The 23,797-nt window shown below is 40.2% G+C and overlaps 1 long non-coding RNA gene across 1 annotated transcript in view; it reads right to left on the reverse strand.

Moving 5' to 3' along the window:
* Positions 1-19,106, reverse strand: part of LOC128928535 (uncharacterized) — a 117,744-nt gene extending 98,638 nt beyond the window's left edge. The window contains exon 1 of the long non-coding RNA XR_013522297.1: positions 18,981-19,106. This is a non-coding gene — a long non-coding RNA (uncharacterized LOC128928535). The remainder of the gene's footprint in view (positions 1-18,980) is intronic.
* Between the last annotated feature and the right edge of the window lie 4,691 nt (positions 19,107-23,797).

Genomic DNA, 23,797 nt, shown 5'->3' on the forward strand with positions numbered 1-23,797 from the left:
AAGCAGTCTAATTGTTTTATTATTGTTGATCTGTACCTGGGGCACACTCCATGAATCCTTAGTGCACTGTGGTGAAAGAGTAATGAGTGGTGCTATATGTGCAGGGTGGCCAGACACGGTGTCTCTGATGAGGTAATATTTGAGCAGAGACCTGAAGGGATGGGGGAAGGAACCATGAATCTACCTAGAGACCATCCTGGTCAACATTGTGAAACCCCATCTACACTAAAAATACAAAATTTAGCTGGGCATGATGATGTGTGCCTGTAATCCGAGCTACTTGGGAGGCTGAGGCAGGAGAATCTCTCGTAAAGAATAAAGCAACAGCCCAAAGAAGCTGTTAGGAATCATTCCAGCAAGCACAAAACTTCTGTCTCCAGAATGTGGGTGGTGTGTTTGAGCAAGAATTCCTGTGACTGGAGTAGAACCGAGAGGGACATAGGAGGAAGTTAGAGAAGTAGCAAGTTAGGTCAGGCATGGTGGCTCATGCCTGTAATTTCCAATATGTTGGAGGCCATGGCAGGAGAATCACTTGAGGCCAAGAGTTTGAGATCAGCCTGGGCAATGAAGCAAGACCTGTTTTTACAAACAGAAAAAAAGATTATTTTAGCCAGGTACAATGGCATGTGCCTGTAGTCCCAGCTACTCAGGAGGCCGAGATGGGAGGATTGCTTGAGCCCAGGAGTTTGATGCTATGATTATGCCACTGTACTCAGCCAGGGCAAAGAGCAAGACTAAGGTCTCAAAATAAAATGAAACAAAAACAGACAGAGAGAGAGAGAGAGAAGTAACAAGAAGTGAGGAAACTGAAGATGGGGCAGGAGGACATGAATGTCTGAGCCATGTGGCACCTGTTCCCATCACATTCCTTCATGCTGGGTGATGCAGACTTTGGCCTGAAAACCTTGTTTAAACTGTTTAAACCAAATATTTCCTACTTAATAGACTTCTTTCCCCAACATGGAAAATCAGGATAATATAACCTGTCTCACTGGGCTATCATGCTTATTAAATGAGATAATATTTATGGGAATGCTTTGAAATCTGTAAAGCATCCTCTTAAAGTGTATTCTTACTATTGTTGCTATTGTAGGGGAGGAAAAACTTTCTTCTGGCTGGGTGTGGTGGCTTGCACCTGTAATCCCAGCACTTTGGGAGGCTGAGGCAGATGGATCATGAGGTCAGGAGTTCAAGACCAGCCTGACCAACGTGGCAAAAACTTGTCTCTACTAAAAATGCAAAAACAGATGGCTAGGCTATTTTTAGCAACTTAGCTAGAGCTTGGTGTTGCATGCCTGTAATCCCAGCTACTCAGGAGGCTGAGGCAGGAGAATCGCTTGAACCCGGGAAGTGGAGGTTGCAATGAGCTGAGATCACACCGCTGCACTCCAGTCTGGGTGACAGAGAGAGACTCCGTCTCAAAAACAAAACAAAACAAAACAAAACAAAACAACTTTCTTCTACCCTTTTAGATCTGTGCTGGCCTAAGAACAAAACTGACATAAGACAGATTAAAAGGAGAAAAGCATATGGACTTCATATTTTCACATTTACATAGGAGTCTTTAAAAATAAAGCAACAGCCCAAAGAAGTTGTTAAGTCTTAAAGCTTGTATACCTTTTTACACAAAGAATGACATTGTGGGGATATGACAAGGCAAGGGACATACTGAACAAGGGACAATAAATTGTGGGGCAGCAACTAGGAAATGTGTGGGGAAAACTAACACAAGATATGGATAATCCATATTTTAGTAAGTTTGTGCATGTCCATTTCTGTGTTGATTCTCAGTCTCTGAAAGTAAGAATGTTCTTCTCTCTTGGTACAGGAAAGGTGTCCCTTCCATGATAAATTCGATCACCTGCTTTTAGGTGGAAAGAAGGGGAGGGCAGATATCCATCCCTTTCTGCATCTGCTGTTTCTCAATTTTTCTTCAGCTTAAAATAATCAATATGCCAAAGCAGCATATTTTGGGGTGGCGTATTCTGAATTCCTTCAATATTATGAGACATTGATGTTTAAGTGTTCAAGAATCAGGAAAAAAATTAGGGGAGAAATACCAGATGTAGGTGATGGGGGGATGAAGGCAGCAAACCACCTTGCCATGTATGTACCTATGGAACAATCCTGCATTATCTGCACATGGACCCCAGAACCTAAATTACAATTAAAAAAAAAAAAAGAATCAGGAAATATTAAGACATTCAAGAGGAGTACCCTGGATCCTGCAGCCCTCTTCCCATTGATTTTCGGTTCCTTTCCCACACAGCCTCCCTTCAGCAGGAGGCCTTGGTGAAGGTTGACAAGCAGGGCCTCCTTCTCATCAGTGTGACAGGAGGTATATCACCACCCACTGAGTTAACGGTTAACCAAGCTAAACAGTATAAGATAACCTTCATTTGCAAATCTAATGAGCAAAATTACAGGGTTCAGCTCTAATAGAGGGGGGAAATGAAGCTCAAGATCATTATTTCCCCATCTAAGATTAGCAGCTGGAAAATACAGTATATCTGTAAAATGATGGAGTCAGAGACTAAAGGTTTGCATGACACCAGCATACACACAAAAGAAGAATCACTTCAGAGAGTGAAACAGAGAGACAGAGTACTGTGAGAGGTCACGACAGATGGACATATCTGAGCATCTGCCACATACCAAACCAGGTTACCATGACATTATGTGTTGAAACTACTGATAAAGTTCTTCGGAAGAAAGTCTACTAACCCTCCCAAAAAAACATGAGCTGTCTTTACATTCTTTTTCTCTTTCATAGGTCAGAAGAATGTGTTCTGTGCCTGAATAAATACTCCCTTATGTAAATCAAGTAGGGAGGATGGAGATGGAAGGAACAAATGTGTGAATAAGAAGTTGTACTAGGAGAAACTGAACATCTTTCTTACATTTCCATGGGATGTTTATTTTTTTACCATCATAGTAATTTACCAGGGGGGCTTGGCTTCCAGCAGAACCGGCTTTGAATCCTGCAGGTCGTTCACTTGTTGCTAGACCTGGGGCAAGTTACTTAACATTTCTGTTTTTGTTTTCTCATTCAGTGAGAGGAGAAAACAAAAGACAACAATCGGTAGGAGTGTGGTGAAGACTAAATAAGAAAATATATGTAAAGCACAGCCCAGTGCTAGGTATGTGGTAAGCATTCCATAAATGCTAGTCATTTGTATTGTCATGGAGGGAAATAACATAAATAAACCTTACCGGAAGGAAAAGCACAAAAATAAGAGAAAATGCAACCACCCAGTGGGTTCCCCTTGCCTGCTGCCTGGACAGAGCTGATTTTCAAGACTGGGAAATTGCAATGAAGAATGAAGAAAGAGTAATTCATGCAGAAGTAGCTGTGCAGGAGACAGAGGTTTTTTTGTTTTTGTTTTTGTTTTTTTTTGAGAGGAGTTTCACTCTCGCTGCTCAGGCTGGAGTGCAATGGTGCGATCTCGGCTCACTGCAACCTCAGCCTCCCAGGTTCAAGTGATTCTCCTGCCACAGCCTCCCGAGTAGCTGGAATTATAGGCATGCGCCACCGGGCCTAGCTAATTTTTGTATTTTTAGTAGAGACAGGTTTCTCCATTTTGGTCACTGACCTCAGATGATCCGCCCGCCTTGGTTTCCCAAAGTTTTGGGATTACAGTCATGAGCCGCCACACCTGGCCTGGAGTTTTATTATTTCTCAAACCAGTCTCCCTGAGCATTCAAGGGAGCTTAACGACTCTGAAACAAGATAAATGCAAAGAAATCTATGCTCAGACACTGTTCATCAAACTGCTAAATATTAAAGAAAATTTTAAAAAGGGCTTGGAAGCAGACATAGAAAAATGATACATGATTTATAGAGAAACAATAATTTAAATAATGCATTATTTATCAGAAGCCAGGGAAGCCAAAAGGAAGTAGTAGAACATTTTGTAAGTGTTGGAAAAAAAAAAAAATAAAGAACCTAGACTTCTATGTACAGAGAAAATAGTCTCTGGAAACGAAGATGAAATAAAGACTTTTACAGATGAAAGAATGCACCACTGCGATCCAGCCTGGGTGACAGGGTGAGACTCCATCTCAAAATAATAGTAATAATAATAATAATAAAATTAAAACAACAAAATCATGTCCTTTGCAGCAACATGGATGCAGCTGGAGGCCATTATCTTAAGTGAATTAATGTAGGAGCAGAAAACCAAATACTGCATATTCTCAGTTATAAGTAGGAGCTGAACATTTCGATATACATGGGCAATAGACACTGGGGATTATTAGCAGGGGAAAGGAGGGAGTCATGGGCTTAAAAAAAACTACCTATTGGGTGCTATACTCACTACCTGAAAGAAGGGACTATTGGTACCCCAAATCTCAGCATCATGTACTCATGTAACAAACCTGTACATGTACCCCTTGAATCCAAAATTTACAGAAATAAAATAAAAATAAAAAAAGAAAGAGTCCGGGCGCGGTGGCTTCCGCCTGTAATCCCAGCACTTTGGGAGGCCAAGGTGGGCGGATTGCAAGGTCAGGAGATCAAGACCATCCCGACCAACATGATGAAACTCCGTCTGTACTAAAAGTACAAACAATTAGCTGGTGTGTGGTGATATGTACCTGTAATCCCAGCTACTCAGAGGCTGAAGTAGGAGAATCACTTGAACCAGGGAGTCAGAGGTTGCAGTGAGCTGAAATCAAGCCACTGTACTCCAACCTGTCACAGAATGAGACCCTGTCTCAATAAGTAATAACAATAATAACAATTTAAAAAGCAAAACCCAGAATATTTTTATGATCTCAGTTTTATAAAATAAAAGGTACACATGCAAACATGCATGTACACAAACTGAGTAAATGGAATAAGCCATCACGTTAACAGTGGTTGTCACTGAAAAAAAAAGGTCTTAAGTCAATCATGTAAGTTTCCACTTGAGAAACTAAACACAAAAAGAGCAAGATAAACCCAAAGCAAGTGAAAGAAAGGAAATAATGAAGACAAAAGCAGAAATCAATAAAACCGAAACAGAAAAAAAAAAAAAAAAAAAAAAAACCATAGCGATGCCTCTTTGGAAAGATCGATAAAATTAATAATAAAGTAATAAATACCTACCAATACTCAGAAAAAGAGAAAGAAGACACACATTACCAATGGCAAGAAAGAAAAAATATCATTACAGGCCTCACAGACATTAAAAGGATAATAAGGAAATACCCGGAACACTCTGTTTACATATATGCAACCATTTAAATAAAAAGGACCAATTCTTTGAAGCTCACAGACTACTAAAACTTATTCAAGATGAAATTTTAACAAATTATCGTATATATAAATTGCCTTAATATATTAATATATATAATAAGAATATAGTACATTTGCATTGATTATGAGAAATGGGCTCATGCAATTATAGAGGCTGAGAATTACCACCACCTGCCACCTGCAATTTGAAGACTCAAGAAATTTGGTTGAGGCAGGAGAATTGCCTGAACCCAGGAGGCGGAGGTTGCGGTGAGCCAAGATCGCGCCATTGCACTACTCCAGCCTGGGTAACAAGAGCAAAACTCCGTCTCAAAAAAAAAAAAAAGAAAAGAAAAAGAAATTTGGTTGAAAAGACTGAATTTTTTTTTCTGGGATCATGACTAAGACAAGCACCTTCTTTAGGAGTGCATATTTAGGTAACAAAACTCCAAAGCAAAACAACAGTTGATTATTTTCCAAGCTAGGATAGCTGTCTAGGAAAAGTAAGGAACGAAGGACTTCTGGGGTGTTAAAAATAATTTATTTCTTGACCTAATGGTGACTTCACAGGTGTCCATATCACAACAATTTGTTAAGTTGTATATTTGTTTTATGCATTTTTCTGCATTTGTTTTTTTTTTTTGAGATGGAGTCTTGCTCTGTCACCCAGGCGGTAGTGCAGTGGCACGATCTTGGCTTATGGCATCCTTCATTGCCCGGGGTTCAAGCGATCCCCCTGCCTCAGCCTCTTGAGTAGCTGGGACAATTTTTCTGTATTTTAGTAGAGACAGGTTTTCATCATGTTGGCCTGGATAGTCTAGATCTCCTGATCTCGTAATCTGCCCGCCACGGCCTCCCAAAGTGCTGGGATTACAGGCATGAGCCACTACACCTGGCCCATTTTTCTGTATTTGAATTGTATTTCTCAAAAAGAAGTTGAAGAAAAAGTGAAATTTAAAAAAATCGTTTAATGTTAGTTTTATTAGGAAGAATAATTTATCACCTTATTCCTCATAACATTCCTATATTTTCAGTTGAAGTAATGAATTGCCCTCAAAAGCTTTCATTTTAGTCAAATCAAGATCATGGTTTAGCTACTCAACATGAAAGAGGAGTCTTGGTTTCTTCGTCTGCACAGTGAGGGGCAGGCTAGAAAGTGATGCTGCCTGGCTCAGTGGGGCTACAGCACACTGAACACACAGACGCGCCAGTCAGGAAGAGCCTTTAGTCTGTTCTCAGCTTCAGTCAAAACCCTTTCTGATTTAAAAAAAGTGTCAAAAATTAGCTTTAATTACCTAAAAGCTTTTTATATAAGTTCCTTAGAAGATTATTTATAGCAAAGCCATTTAATATCATTAAGACAATTCCATGTGCATTTAAAAAACGTATTTTAAATTCCAGTGGTGGCTCAAATTCTCTTTCTTAATTTTTAAGGTTGACTAGCTTAAAATGGTGCTTAAAACAAAAATTGTATTACGGGGCTAGTAGGAATTTTGAAAGGCAAGGATGGATAACAAACTAAGAGTGGCAAAAAGTCCCATAATGAATCTTAATTTACACTGATACTATGCAGAAAATACAAAACCATGTAGGCAGGTTTCAGCAGAAGTCTCATAATAACACTCTTTTCTTTCACAGTTGGAAAAACTGACTTAAAATTTGAGTTTTTGTTACAAATATTTGTTCATTTTAAACTTTTAAAAAGGCCTTATTTTGGATGAGAGTTGAGGGCTTTCTAAAATATGCAGTATAGTAGACTTTGTGTTTCATTACACATGACCAAGTTTTAAATTTGTATGTAGTAAAATCCAGAATTTGGGGGAAGTGAAGAGGGTTAAATGGGTACAAAAACATAGAAAGAATGAATAAGACCTAGTATCTGTTAACACAACAGAGTGACTACAGCCAAAAATAATTTAATTGTACACTTTAAAATAACTAAAAGAGTATAATTGGATTGTTTGCCACATAAAGGATACATGCTTGAGGTGATGAATACCCCATTTACTCTTATGTGTCTATTACACATCGCATGCTTGTGTCAAAATATCTCATGAAACCCATTAATATATACATCTACTATGTACCAACAAAATTGTTTAATCCAGGAATACAATTGGGTTCCACTTTTTAAAAATCTATAATTCCCTTCTTTGTGATTTAAAAAAATCTTTTCTATGCCTAGAAAGTAGTTCCCCATATACTTCTCATTCATTGAATTAATCTCATTCATTTACTTAATGAATATTAAGCATCTACTTTGGGAGGCTGAGGCAGTAGGATCACTTGAGGCCAGGAGTCGAAGACCAGCTTGGCAATATAGCAAGACCCTATCTCTACAAAACATTTAAAAATTAGTTAAGTATTGTGGTACATGCCTGTAGTCCTAGCTATTTAGCAGACTGAATTGGGAGGGCTGCTTGAGCCCAAGAAATTAAGGCTGCAGTAAAGCATGATCATGCCACTGCACTCCAGCCTGGGCGACAGAGAAAGAGTTTGTCTCTTAAAAAAGGGAGAGAGAGAGAGAGTGTGTGTGTGTGTGTGTGTGTGTGTGTGCACGCGCATATGCATGTGAATACTCTATACACACACACACATACTCTCTCTATATTTATATATTTAAAATATGTGTATATTTACACATTTAAAATATGTATATGTTTTAAATATATAGAAAGAAAATATATAGTGAGAGAGAGAACGTTTACCATAAGCAGACACCTTTCTAGGTACATGTCAGAAAACAAAACAGAATATCCTGCCTCTGTGGAACTTATTTCTAGAGGAAAGAGACAAAAAACATAATATTTATGCCTATATTACTATATCATATATTAAAAGGTAATAAGGGTTATGCACAAAAACTAGCATAGGGTGGCTGGGCACAGTGGCTCATGCCTCTAATTCCAGCACTTTGGGAGGCTGAAGTGTGTGGATTGCTTGAGTCCAGGAGTTCAAGACCAGCGTGGGCAACATGGCAAAACCCCATCTCTACAAAAAAATATAAAAATTAGCCTGGTGTGGTGGTGCATGCCTGTGGTCCCAGCTACTTGGGAGGTTGAAGTGTGAGGATCACTTGAACCCAGCAAACAGAGGTTGCAGTGAGCTGAGATTGAGCCACTGCACCACAGCCCGGGTGGCAGAGTGAGACCCCATCTCAAAACAACAAACAAACAAACAAACAAACGAACAAACAAAAGACTCTCCAAAATTAGTGCAGAGTTATAGACCTCACCAGTGCTGGGACAGGAGTGGAGAGGTGGTGGCTTGCTGCAATTATGAACAGTGGCACTTCAATATGGGGTTCATTATATAAAGAAGAAAAGGGCAAGAGTCAACCTCATTTGAAGAGACAACATTTGAAGAAGATTTAAAGGAGATGAGACAGTAAGTCACATAATTACTTTTGGGGAAAAGCATTCTAGGAAAAGAGAACAGTATGTCCAAAACCTCTGAGTACAGCAAGTATCTTTGGAATGCTCAAGGAAAAGCATGGAATCCCCTATGTCTGGAGCACAGTCAATAAAGGGGAGAGTTCAGAAGTGTGGTCAGAAAGATAAGACAGGTCTTGCGTTACATCGTAAGGAGTCTGACGTTTACCCTGAGTAAGAGAGCCATTGGAGTGTTCATGATATCACTCAGATTTTGACAGGATCACTCTGGCTACTCTGCTAAAGATACAATGAGGCATTGGACAAGGTGGCTCACACCAGTAATTCCAGAGGTCAAGGCAGGAGGATAGCTTGAGGCCACAAATTAGATCCCCGTCTCTAGTACTGATCTTCTCTGAAAGAGTTCGTTTTTCCTTATTCCCAGGGCCTGGGGACTGGTTTTTCTGGGAGGATGTATGTGAGGAGTATAGGGCCAATTATAAAGTTAGAAGGTATAGTCGCCAAACCTGCCCTCACTTCTTACACCAATTGCAGTTATAGAGGATTCCCAAAATCACCCTCTGATTTGGTATTCCCTAGAAACATGGGACTCACCAAAAGCTGTTATAGTCACATTTATGGTTTATTATAAGGAAAGGGTATAGGTTAAGCTTAGCCAAAAAGAGACACATAGGACAGAGTCTATTAGAGTTCCAAATGCAGAGCTTCTGTTATCTTCTTCCCATAAAGTAAGGATACCCTGTGGCATCCATGTGTGACAATAAACACAGAGTACTGCCAACCAAGAGAGCTCACCTAAGCCTCAGGGCTCAGTTTTTGTTGGAACACCATTTCATGGGCATAAATGATTGACTGATTGACCACATGGTTGATTTTAGTCTCTAGGCCACTGATACTGGGTGACCCAAAGCCTCCACCCAAAGTCATATTGTTGGTCTTTCAACTCCAACCCTATGGCTACATGGGAGAGATCAGTCCCCACTTTAAATTGCACTGAAAGTCCACTGTGACCCCCATACCTCAGACAAAGAAAGACAGTAGAGATTACCTTCCAGAAGCCAAGGACAAAAGCCAGACTTATTTTGAAGAAGGTTAATTCTTCACTACACAGTGACATTTCTTCGCTTCCTACATAATTAAAAAAAAGAACTCAAGGACTTCAGCTCAGAGGCTTAGACTTTTGTTTTTTAGACTGAGTCTCACTGTGTCACCCAGGCTGGTGTATAATGGTGCAATCTTCGCTCACTGCAATCCCCGCCTCCCAGGTTTAAGTGATTCTCCTGCTTCAGCCTCTGGAGTATCTGGGATTACAGGCATGTGCCATCACACCCTGCTAATTTTTGTATTTTTAGTAGAGACAGGTTTTTACCATGTTGGCAGGCTGATCTTGAACTCCTGACCTCAGGTCGTCTGCCTGCCTTGGCCCCCCAAGTGCTGGGATTACAGGGGTGAGCCACCATGCCCTGCCAGGCTTAGACTTTTTGAAGAGAGTTCACTTTGGCTGTGCCCGTAGGGCACTGCTCTTTAGTTTTCCAAGGGAAAATGGAACTCACCACACAGTTGGGAAACAACCCTTAACCAATCAGTAACACAAACAGAATACTCCAGGAGACCTTGATTCTCTCTAATCAGCAATCCGAATCATGCTGGGGAAATTACCCTTAATGTGTCATCCAAATTTCATGTAGACCCAAATGTTTCATTTAAATGTAAAACAAAGATAACAGAATGTATCCTAGTGAAATATGCCTCTCTTCCAATCATGCTGCTCTTTCCCTAGCACTCAAAATTTACACCCTGCTGAGAAGTTACCCTGCATCACCTTCCCAGCTAGCAAAACCCCCATTAGAGAGAGTCAACTATTTTTGAAATGCTTTTTCAGTGTTTTTTTCTACACAAAGTCTGTCTGTCAATTAAGAAGCAGGGAAGACCTGGTTAGTTGCAGGCACTGGACTAACACTGTGGAGAATGCAAAGGCAACAATGTGATCTCCACTCAGAGAGCTGGCAATCTACAAGAGTGAAGAAAATACACACACAGATAACATAAGGGCAGAGGGCAAGAGATGGCACAGAGACTTACAGGCAAAGAAAATGAGACGATTCTCTCTCAGATCCTGAGACACGGACCCATGCCTTGTCTTTTCCAAGGCTGAGAAGTCTTTCTTTGCGACCGACCTAGTCCTGGAACATTTATTTTTCTTTGAAATCAGTCCTTCTTTTGGAAATCCCAACCCAAAGTCCAATGTGAATATATTCTACTTATTGGAATGCATTTCCATCAGGGCTGGTTTTCTTGGTCACTCCTTCTTCTGCATGTCTCAGAGTTTCAGCAGTGCCTGTGATGGGCAGCTACGTGCAGAAATGCAAAAGGCATTGAATTGAGTCATGGAGCGTTCTGTGGGAGCTCTGGGGAATTGTGAGGGACAGAGGAGGTCATGTTCCTGGGAAAACAAGACAGAGCACTGAAGAGTTAGCAAAGATGCTGCATTCTTTGCTGATTCAATGGATGATAAAATTCAATTGAAAAGTAGAGAGTGAATCTTTTTATTTATTAAATTTCTCATGAGAATTTTCATATTTGATGATTTTTTAAACCAATAAATGGCTTTATTTTTCTAGTGATATAACACGTAGTTAGGACAAGAGGGAGAGGAGGTTGACTAGGAGCTACTACATTAGAAATGAGAGTCTCAGAAGGCCTATTTTAGTCAATATGCAAATCTTGGCAGTCACTTAGCTGCTACTTCAGTTTTTTTCATCTGTAAAAAAGCAACCAAGAGTCCAAGGCACCTGCCCCCTGCACACATTAACTGTGCACACTGCCAGAACCATTTTCCAATGCTGTGATTTTCCTCTGGGTCATTTTTGCTTCTAAATGTCTGACAACACATTTCCTTCCATAGCCTCAGTGCAGCTCTTAGATGATTCGCTCAAGCTCCTAAACTGACTCAGTCTTACCACCCAACCTCATTTATCTCTACCCTTCGGCAGGATGAATTCTTACCTATGCAACGCTCTCCAGCTGGAGGCCATCAGGAGCACACTGTATAGGTTGAGTTTACTACTCACAGCCAGGGCAAGCACACACCATGGGGAGCCCTGAGGTGTCTCAGTAAGAGGGTGTTCAAAAAAAATTTTTATTTTTTTGAGACAGGGTCTTGCTGTGTTGCCCAGAGTGGAATGCAGTGGCATGATCACGGCTCACTACAGCCTTGCCCTCCCAGGCTCAAGTGATCCTTCCACCTCAGCCTCTCAATGCTGGGACTACAAGGTGCATACGATTATACCCAGCTAATTTTTGTATCTTTTGTAGAGATAGGGTTTCACCATGTTACCCAGAATGGTTTCAAACTCCTGGGCTGAAGCAATCTGATCGCCTCGGCCTCCCACAGTGCTGGGCCACTGTGCTGGGTCTAGAAAGGATTTGAAGTAGAGTCCAAAGAAGCCAGGAGTCTGCACTGACTATCATTAGGAAGCTGGGGTAATTCTATGATCAGTATCGTAATGTTATTTATAGGGAGGGCAGACTAGAGGGAAGCTAAACTGCAATTAGTAAAGAAGCAGCTATCATTCATATTAGCTGGGAGGAAGGATGGATAGTATTTTGTGGCTTGGGCGAGGTTCATGTTTTGTCAGGTTCAGGCAGGAATGCCAAGGGGTCTTGTCTTTATCTTGATCCATCATAGTCACAGTGTGGCCCTGTCTGATATTGATGTTCTGTGAATTCTTTTCCCTCCACAGAGAACACCAAAGCCTAGCTGTTGGTTCCAGGCCAGTCCAGGGCAACACTGAGGCCTACTGATAGTACCAGGTGAGCTCCTGGATGTCAGGCTCAGTTTTCTCCTTAGCAGTGAGGGTCTCTTTGCTATCTTCTGACCATGCTACCTGAGGCCAATCCTCAAAGCCAGGACTAGGTGAGGTAAATAAGGCAAGATATTTGGGAAGAACGTACGCTTGGGCACCAGCCCTGAGAGGGAGTGGTTCTGCAAGTTTTGTGCATGACTCCCTTCATTTGCCTCACCTCTGTCCTACTTTACACTATCTTTTAGTCTGGTCTTTGCCCTCCTTCTTCCTTCTCTTGACCTAAATCCAACCCAACTTCCTCCCAAGATCACACATAGCTTTCCCTTCTCTTACTGGAAATGCTGCTCTGTGATCACCATAAGAACTGAGTTTCGGGCTGGGTGTGGTGGCTCATGCCTGTAATACCAGCACTTTGGGAGGCCAAGGTGGGTGGACTACCTGAGGTCAGGAGTTTGAGACCAGCCCTAGCAACATGGCGAAAGACTGTCTCTACTAAAAATATAAAATTAGTCAGGCATGGTGGCATGTCCTATAATCCCGGATACTTGGGAGGCTGAGGCAGAATTGCTTGGATCTGAGAGGTGGAGTTTGCAGTGAACCAAGATCAGGCCACTGCATCCAGCCTGGGCAACAGAACAAGACTCCATCTAAAAACAAAAACAAAAACAAAAGTTTCTAAAAAAAAGAGTTTCTCCAACTCACTGTAGATCTTAGCCTGGCTGGCTCTTTCTCAACATTCACATGTATTAAATGTGCCCCTGAGATAGGACTTCTCAGCCCACCATAACTAAAATACTGGACATCCACCCTTAGTCATTCTATCTCTTTATCTTGTTTTATTTCTTTCACTCATTGATAACTATCAGAAATTTTTTATTTGTTTACATGTTATTTTTTTCTTTTTCTTTTTTTTTTTTTTTTGAGACGGAGTCTCCCTCTGTTGCCCGGGCTGGAGTGCAGTGGCATGACCTCAGCTCATGAGAACCTCTGCCTCCTGGGTTCAAGCGATTCTACTGCCTCAGCCTCCCAAGTAGCTGGGACTATAGGCACACACCACCATGCCCGGCTAATTTTTGAATTTTTAGTAGAGATGGAATTTCACTATGTTGGCCACACTGGTCTCAAACTCCTGACCTCATAATCCATCTGCCTTGGCCTCCCAAAGTGCTGGGATTACAGGCATGAGCCACCGAGCCTGGCCCTACATGTTATTTCTTTTTTTTCCCCTCTTTTCTGAGACAGAGTTTTATTCTGCTGCCCATGCTGGAGTGCAGTGTTGTGATCTCGGCTCACTGCAACCTCTGCCTCCTGATCTCAACTGATTCTCATGCCTCAGCCTCCTGAGTAGCTGAGATTACAGGTGTGTGCCACCGTGCCCGGCTAATTTTTGTATTTTTAGAATAGACAGAGTTTTGCTCTGTTGGCCAGGCTGGTCTCGAACTCCTGACCTCAAGTGATCCTCTCACCTCGTTCTCCCAAAGTGCTGGGATTACATGCATAAGCCATCACACTCAGTCTGTTTATGTGTTATTTCTCTGTCTCTACCAGCACCCTAGTGTTAGTTCTGTGACATAGGCAAGTATTTGCCTGTCTTTTTTGCCTCTCCATCTCCAAGGCTTTGTTTTGTTTATGTTTTCAACAGCCAATATGCACTTATTGCAATTATATAAGATATACTAAGGGTATGAGAGATACATATTTGAGATATAGATAATGCTCTCAGTGCATATGTCGGGGGACAGAGGAGGATGCTAGCATAGAATAGCAGAATCCTGGCCTCATATATGGTTTATAATCCAAATTTAATCAGTGTTTAAATGGTTTTGGATTAAGCAAATAGGTTTTAGCAGATTAAAAATATGGGCTCACATATAAATACTACTAATTGATGCCTTGATTGCCAATCCGTTGAAAAGATCTACTAACCCTAATTAGAGCAATTGAAGTTGCCATATACAATTAGCAATTACACTGTACTTTAGGAAAGAGAATTTTCAAAATCAGAAATTTTTCCCTAATTATTTCAAATCCATAAAGTTTTAAAATTATAAATTGATGAAGACTTGATGTAGAATTGAATTTCTGATTCAAGTCTTTCTGAAGAGCTTTAGATGATGAGGCTGGAATGGAAAGAATATTTTTGTGGGGAGGGAGGGATGTCAAATAAACTCTCCTTTGTCTGCTTAGGTCCTCCCTTACCCATTTTCATCTGATGGGACTTTTTATAGTTGTTTGTGGTGAGAGAACTCCCATTTTCATCAGTGGAACTGGACTTCTACACTGGGCCAATTCAGGCAAATGTGTAGAGTTCACAGCACCAAACCAGGTAGGAGTCAAGCCACAGACTGTCTTTACTCAGAGATAAGTGGCCATTATCATCCTTGTGCCTTTTTGTACTTTACTTTGACAAAATAATCCCTTTGACTTTTGACTTACCTGGAATCTGTTGCTTAAATTGGCTAGTCTTTATTGACATCAGTATCTGTGGGTGGAAATTGGTTGCTGGTATTTCTGAGATGTGAAAATCCTTACCTACCTAGTTTGGCTGAAATGGTTTTAGATTGCAAAGTACTGAATATGGCTGTTTACTTATATAAAAAATACAATAGAACCTTGTATATACATAGACTCCCCTCTGGGGAAGAAGAGGTAGGCTTTGGGAAACAGAGTCAAGGTAGACTTTGACTTATCTCTACTATTTGAATTTTTCATAGTGAGAATATATATGTATGTTATTTAGATAATTAAAATATCTTTAAAAGTAAGGTTAATTGAGAGAGAAAAATACATAATAAATGTCATTCTCAATTCTATATGAAGGCTGGAAATAAGAGAAAAAAAATCCCAATTCTCAGTAAGATTGCACACATTATAATGAAACAACCAGAGGAGAGACAGGAAGCATTCCTAGAGGTCTCTGGTGAATAAATTGTCTATTCTTACAAAGGGGTGACTCATGGTCTGTAGTTCCTTCCCCAGTCACTCTTAATTCTTGATCAAAAATCTTTGCATTTTTTTCCTAGTGCCTGCCATCTTCCTCTCACTCTGTGCAGTGCCATCTTGTGCCACTGCCTTTCTGCTGCTTACCTGATGTTGACAGGAGATCAATTTTTATTCTCATCCATCACTACCAAGGCACTACTGTGCCTTCCCAGTCCCTAGCCACTCCTAAAGGAACTAGGTGCACTCACAGCTTTCCTAGGGTGACTAAACCTGGCTGGATCCCTAACCTGAGAGCTGCCCAGACTTCTGGAACTATTTATGTAAAATAGCAGCCTGTGAGATATTTCAGCATAAAAAGCCTTTCCAAACAAAGTAAAGCTGGTTCCAGCAGTCTAATTCTCAGGAATTAGAATTAAAAAACACTGAGAAAATGGAGCAGTATGTATTGAGAGTTGTTGTTGATATATTGCAAAAGAAAGAAACCTTGACGTAGAGTGGGGACCATGAGGGATCATAAGTAAGTTAATGTAGAGAGGGAGTACAATCAAAGGGCAGCTAGGTGTTAAGAGAAAGATTGTGAGAAAAAGGTGGGAAAGCCAATCAATAATGAAAGAGAACCAGAGATACCCCAAAAAACAAACTAGCAGAGGATCATGTTAATGGTGAATGGCCTTCCAGAAGACTCAGAAGATCCCATACTTGCACTCCCAGAATTATCTTAGCATCTAAACAACTTTCTCATTCCAGTCTCTTTGAGATCTGGCTCTGACGACATTCCTACCCTTTCTGAAAGCTGGTAATTCTGGTTTTCCTGGGTTTCCTGAGACTTTGTCATGAGGCTGAGATCACTGGCTTCTCCTTTCTACAGGAATGGACATAGCATATTCTCCATTACTTGAGGTGATCTAAGTCTTTTTCTTAAAACCAAGAGAACCTAATTCAAATGGTCAGTCCCCTTACTATAAAAAACAGAATGGAAACAGCTGAGCAGAGTGGAAAAGCTGTGGCCTTCAAAGCAGACTAGTCTGAGTTTCAATCCAGGACTTGCCAAACGTGAGCTGTGAGACTTTGGGCAAGTTACCTAACTATAATACTTCTGAGACTCATCCTTTTTATGTTTAAATCGCTACAGCTCAGAATCACAGAGTGATCCAACAATGGTTTATGTAAGCAGCTGGCCTGGTACCTGACACGGACTGAACACTCAATACAAATTCCTACCCTTCCTTCTTCCCTCTGGATACTTCCGGTCTTGAACAATAAAGCCCAAACTACCTCCTGAAGTAGCGGTAGCTACAGTTAAAATCCTCTGCTTCCTGTTTCATTGGGTTCTGCTGTTTTGTGTTCACACACTTCAAGAGTGAAAGTCAATCTGTTCAAAGCTGTAAACATAAACTTTGGGTCAGAATTTGGTCCCATTTCATTTCATATCTATCAACAGTTAATTAGAAGCCGCATAATGCAATCAATTGTTCAGGGCAGGATGGTGGTGGGGATTACTTTCTTCATATCTGCACTCATTCAGTCTGCCATCAACAAACATTTATTGAGTCACCATTGTGTGAAGGTAATGTAAAAATAAGAGGACCACAGCATTACACACAATGTAATTGAGGTACACAGTGACCCATAGTAAGTTTATTTCAGGTTTCACTTATTTAAGATTTGCAAATGTGTGTTGTATATTTAAATAATGTAGTAAACATTGTAAGATAGTGCTTAACTGGATCTTAACTAGGACTAACTAGAATTTCATCTAAAAGACTTCTGCAGGCTGTGTGTGGTGGCTCATGCCTATAATTCCAGCACTTTGGGAGGCCTAGGTTGATGGGGTCACTTGAGCCCAGGAGTTTGTGACCAGCCTGGGAAGCCTGACAAAATCCTGTGTCTACTAAAAATATAAAAATTTGCTGGGCTTGATGGCATGCACCTGTAGTCCCAGCTACTCAGGAGGCTGAGGTGGGAAGATTGGTTGAGACTGGGAGGTGGAGGTTGCAGTGAGCCAAGATTGCATCACTGCACTCTAGCCTGAGTGACACCATGAGACTCAGTCTCGAAAATATATATATATTATATATATATATAATATATTATGTATATATATATGTGTGTATATATATATATATGTCTCCCGCATATTGCCTTAATGTCTCTCTCCTAGACAGGGCTCATTAAATATTGGTAGATGAATGACTTAATAGCTGTTTCAGATGCTTCAGTAATTAGCAAACATCTGTAAATCTTGCTGAGCTAAACCAGAGTATTATTATGTAGAAAATATATAGTAGTATTGTAATTATGTCAGTACTAGATTATCCCAAAATCATAAATTTAAGAGGCATTCAAACACATGTTCTTCCTGAGAAACTAATTCTGCCTATTTCCCCTGCTTGGACCTTTTTTACCTGCAAGCCTACCGACTATAATTTTTACAAATTAATCTGTATAAATATTTCTGGAACTATTTATGTAAATGCTTTATTTTCCAGTAATCTCAGAGAATTGGCTTTCTGTGCCCTGCTAATCTCCTTCTCTCAAAACAAAACAAACAAAAAGAAAACATACTTCATGAAACTGAGCAGCCTCTATGATCTAATTAAGCAACACAGAAATATTGACATTCCACAAGCACTGACAATTATTTTTTAGGCCTAAAAGACAAGAGTAAGTGTAATTATGCTGCCAATTTAAAGATCTACCTTGGAAAAATATAAACCGCACCATCAAGAACTCCGTATCATGCCTGTAATCCCAGCACTTTGGGAAATTGAGGTGGATGGATCACTTGAGCTCAGGTGTTTGAGACCAGACTGACCAATATGGTGAAACCCCATCCCCACTAAAAATACAAAAATTAGCCAGGCATGGTGGTGGGCACCTGTAATCCTAGCTACTCAGGGAGGCTGAGGCAGGAGAATTACTTTAACCCAGGAACAGAAGTTACAGTGAGCTGAGATCACACTAGGCAACAGAGTGAAACTCCATCTCAAAAAAAAAAGAACAAGATCAATGAGAAAGGTTGATTAGTAATTAACTCTGCCACCAAAACATTAGGAGTATGGTCTATGTCCCTTGCTGCACTGAAAACCAATCACTGATACAATGAGTATTGCCAGGGAAGAAAGGTTTTATTTCAGTGATGTGAGCCAGGGAGATGAGAAATAAGTCTTAAATCCATCTCTTCAACTCACTAAAATTGGGGATTTATAACAGCCTGCTTAGTTAGTTAGAGAATCATGATGGGTGAGGGTTCTAGCATCTCATTGTCTGGATGCAGTGAGCTGGTGAATTTCAGTTCCTTGATAGTATCTGAGAAGCCTGATGATGGTTTCCCAAGAAAGGAACTCATATAAAACAAATGTAAGTTTCAAGCTTTAAGACCAGGAGGGTCAATTTCTATGTGTATTTAAAAAGACCGAAAACATCAGTTCTATTGGAAAATTGGGCTGGTTTCATTTCTATCACACACAAATGTTTCTCCCAGATTTATGTTAGGAAAGTCAGCATAGCCAGGCGCAGTGGCTCACGCCTATAATCCCAGCACTTTGGGAGGCCAAGGTGGGCAGAAACCCTGTCTCTACTAAAAACACAAAATTAGCTGGATATGGTGGCACATACTTGTAATCTCAGCTACTTGGGAGGCGAAGGCAGGAGAATTGCTTGAACCCGGGAGACTAAGGTTGCAGTGAGCCAAGATCATGCCATTGCACTCCAGCCTGGGCAACAAGAGCGAAACTCCATCTAAGAAAAAAAAAATGACAGAATTACTTTTCACATTGAAACTTACTTTTCACATTGAAACTTACTTTTCATTTTCATATGAGAAGTTCTGCAGCAAGGAGAAATCCAAAATAGCTTGCCTAGGTGGCACTGAAACGCCAATACCTAAGGGAAGAACATATCTCATCAAGAAAAAGGTCAAGTTGAACCAGGAAAATAGGACTTGGAATCTAATTACCGTCTCCTAACTCAACACTTAATTGTTAGGTAAGTACCATTAGAGAGTATAATGGATGAAAAGGAACATCATAAAGGGAAAGAATCAAAACTACCAAAAATTGTTCAAGAAAGAGAATGACTAGAATCATCTTTTAGGATACACACCACAAATCAGGCAGCATCACAATGTACATTATAAGGAAATCCAGTTATTTCTCATGATTTAAGGACTTGGGATGGGGACCCAAACATACTACTGTCTCCAACTTCATGTCATTTTAAGACACAATTTTCTTCCATTATCAGCAAACATTTAAGACATTATTGAGTGTTTCACAAGAAGAGAGGTCAGAATGTCTACCTGCTGGCATACTGAGGCATTTTGCTTCTACTTTAGCTGCTATTGTTTTTTTCTTTTCTTCGAGGAAAGGTCTGTTCTGTTTCCTTTGGCAATCCTTTGCCAAATCCTCAGGTTTGTCATGCTTCCTGTGACTCTGGCCTGCCTAAAGTGATTCCAAAGAGCACATCAGTCTTACACTCTCTTCCCCACTTTTCTCAACTCTTCCAGGACAGCCTGAGCCTGTCATGGCTTTCAACAGACAGGAATGTCAATCAAACACTTCAGCCACCGAGGCTCTCCGCTCATTATTAGCGATGTTTTCCTTCCAGAATCCTCACTCTTCTTTTGCTGTGTCTCAAGCAACAGTGATGCCAGCTTTTCCACCAGGAAGTCATACATTGAACCTTGAGTTTTTCACTGAAGTCTCTTTTTTTTTCTCAGAATTATTTTATGTTCCTTTGAGTAGCCTTGAATAACAGCAGCATGTGTGCCTGTTGATTGTGCTGTCTCTATGGGACTTCTCCTTGGAGCTCCTTTCGAGCTTAACAGAGAGTCTCTATATAGAATCACTGTGCACAGAAAGATACACAGCTGGCATGATGTAGAGCTCTGTGAAAAGGCAGTCTTTATTTTTGTTCAGTGAGATTAATCTGATTAATTCTAATGCTATTTTAAAAAGCTCATCAAGAAGACAGACAGAATGATATACATTTGATAACATTGAGTTGCAAAACATATTCACAACATTCCCAGGAAACTGAAGCTCAGAAAGCAGTCCTATCTCCAAATTGCTAGATTTTTCACTACGTCATACCATATAGAAGTCCTTTCCTCCTCAGAGAGTTCTCAGTGAGCACTCTTGTTTCTTTCTCTCTGCCTAGGGGTGGTTACTAATTAATTAGTTCAGTGATTTGCTAATGTATTTATTCAATACCAGCTCTCAACACCCCCTGTTCATTCCCAAAAAGGATTTAGGGTAGAATATTATTATTCATGAAGAAAAACAAAAGGACAATCTTGTTACTCAGCATTTTCTTCACAAAACCCTTTGTCTCAGTGCTGGGTATCTGCTCCTTATCTCTCTCAGTCAAAGAGCAGAGCCTGTTCTTTGGTGATTGCCTTTGGCTTTTTCTTCTGGGCAGCTTTGAAGTATCTTTGAAGCATCTGGTTAGAACAGTGCCTGGACACCTCTCCCCCTTCTACTCCTTCACTCTGAAGATAAATGGTTTATAAGTATCTCCTTTGAGCTGAAAACCCCCATGTGCAAAACATCTGATAAAGAAAAAGGAATTTCAAGCAGCTTCCCACTGGCTTTCCCTAGAAAAGATTAAGTGTCTGTGCATTTAAAATGAATCTGTATGATGGCAGGATGTGACACGGCTGTGTCCATCAGAGCTTGTTCACAGAAACAGACTGATATGTAGAAATTTGTTCATACATTTCCCACTAAGCACACACTTGTTTTTTCATTTGTAATAGCCCTGGAATGACTGCTCTTAAAGAAATATACAGACTTCTTTACCTGGCCTCTTTCAATTGCCATCGTGAGTTCTAAGTTCCTCCTGTCTGAGATTTAACTGTGCCATACAGCATTTTTTCATTTTCCTCATCTACTTCAGGAAAATGTTCCTAGCGTTTCTAGGGAACTTTTCTGATTAGAAGGATTCAAACAAAGAAAATGACTCAGTTGATAAACATGACCATCTTCCACTTCAAAATGGACATACTCTTTGCCATATGTCAGGAATTATGGAAAGGTTCTTTATCATCCCGTTATACTCAGCTGTTGTTTACTTTTTGTGAATTGAATGTTGACAATTATAGTCTGAGGTTTTTTTTAACAGCATATGCTGAACATGATAAAATATTTAGAACAACTTACTTTGGACTTATAATTATGCTACATCTTTCAGCCCATTTATGACTAAATTAGAACATTTAGTAATGTTTGGTGACAACTCCCACACTTTGTAAGCACCACAGAAAAATATAATTTATTTAATTGGTTTTCATTTGGAAGGGAAATAACCCCATTTCAAGCATCTCAGTGTTAGAAAAGACACTGTATATTCCCCACAAAAATACACAGATGCTCATACATTTGGGAAATTAACATATATTTTCTACAAGGAAACTTAGGAAGGGTATTTCATTATTAATTTACAGCCATTCTTTTTACCTACATATTTTTGCAGGATCATTATCAGTCACCTCCTCTTTCCATCACATTTTCTTTACTGAAGACCTGAACTTCAGGCAGAGACGAGGCTCTTAAATTCTTGTGGGTTTTCAGTGCCACCACAGACAGACTAAATGGCATAATACATTCAGTAAGTATTTAAGGAGTGCATACTCTATGCCAGGTCTGTGCTGGGCACTGGGATTCTGAAACAAACTAAATGTGGTCCTTTCTTCAAAGAGTTCATGACTTAAAAGCAGAGACAAAGAAAATGTACAGTTAAAATTCTGTAGAGAAGCTGAGACTCAGAAGGGCATCTGAATTGACCAGGATGGGAGAAAAGGGGTGAAGCAGGGCAACTGAGAAATATTACCAAGAGCAAGTGACTCTTGAGTGGGTAATGGGGAGAGAGAAGTTTCATGCAGCCACACCCCCCATTCAAAGGCATGAAGAGAGAAGAAGACTCCCTTGAGTCAGTGGTAGCCATTAGTTTGGGGTTGGGGAAAAGAAGTGAAGAGATTCAGACGAAAAAGAGGTACAGAATAGATGTTGCTGGGCTTTGCACTTGAACTTTACGCTGAAGGCGATAGGGAGCCCATAAAACACTCTGCATTTTCTCTGGTGTGGGATCTAGGAGGGTAGAAAGGAGCTGAACAGAGGGTACTCTATGCCAGGTAAACCTGAACCAGAATCAAGGCAGAGTGTTGCAGAGGAAAGGACAGATTTGACTGGGCATTTAAGGTGGATCAAGTATGTTTTAAATGTAGATAATCTTACTTATAGGAAAGCCTAGGCAGAAAAACTGGAGAAAAGAAAAACATGCCTCATTCTCTTCCTGTGACATCCTGTTGTGCCTGAGCTTTATTACTACAAGGTGGGGACATAGACTCCTCTAATGATAGGTGGCTATTTAGCACTCAGTTTAATCAGACCTGGTGCTGAGGCACATTACATTGAAGGGGATCAGAATATGCCAACCCAAAATATGCTACTTTAGCATAAGGATTATTTTCAGCTGAAAGCAATTGAGAATCAACAGATGCAGAAAGACTTCTTTCTTCTCCCCTTATCTGCCTAAAAGCAGGGCATAAATTTGCCTTCGTGAAGGTGTTTCCCCTGTGCCAGTAAGGGTAGAATAACCCATCACCATAGTCAAACCACTTCTTCGAGTTTCACTCCTTTTTTGTGAACTCCTGTGCATATAAATATAAATAAAAATTGTATGCCTTCTTTTTTGTTAGTTTAATTTGCATGCCCCCAGGAAAATAACTTAAAGAGAGTAGAGGAAAAAATTTTCCTCCCCAACAACATACACTATCTCATTGAACCCTTATCCTTCCTTGTAAGGAAGGTACAGACCCCCTTTTCTAGATGCAGAAACGAAACTAAGAGATGTTAAGGGTCTGGTCCAAGCTCGAGGAGCTAACAGGTGGCAGAGCTGGGATTTGCATCCATGCCTACAATACAACAGCACCTGAACATCTAGCAACAATCCTGCATTTCCAATATGTGGGAACACAATTTAACAGAGTTAGCATACAGGGACTGGGGCAGTAGAAAATCCATATTCTAATTCTGGCCCCACTACTGTCAACAAAATATTAATCATGTAAATATCTATGCTGTTCATTATAGTTCTGATAATAAAGTCATTGCATCAGTGGTATGACCTAGAGTAAATTGTGTAACCCATCTGTGTCTTAACCTTTTCCCATGAATCAGCACATGGCTTTTAAATTCCTGCTATGTTTCAAGTTCTATTCTAATTGGAAGACTGTAATCTTTTATTTTATTTGAAATAAAATAGCAATGATTTTCACCCTCTTTGTGAGCCCATGAACAAAACAGTAGATATTTAAATTCTGGGATTACAAGAAAATAAAACAGAAAGAAGTCCTTTCAGTTCTGTTAACTGCAAAATGAACACATATGCAGGCCAGATGGAGAAGAGAGGGGCTGTATTTTTGTCTTGGGCAT

Source organism: Callithrix jacchus, chromosome 9 (assembly GCF_049354715.1).
Source record: "Callithrix jacchus isolate 240 chromosome 9, calJac240_pri, whole genome shotgun sequence".
In the NCBI taxonomy this organism is placed as follows: domain Eukaryota; kingdom Metazoa; phylum Chordata; class Mammalia; order Primates; family Cebidae; genus Callithrix; species Callithrix jacchus.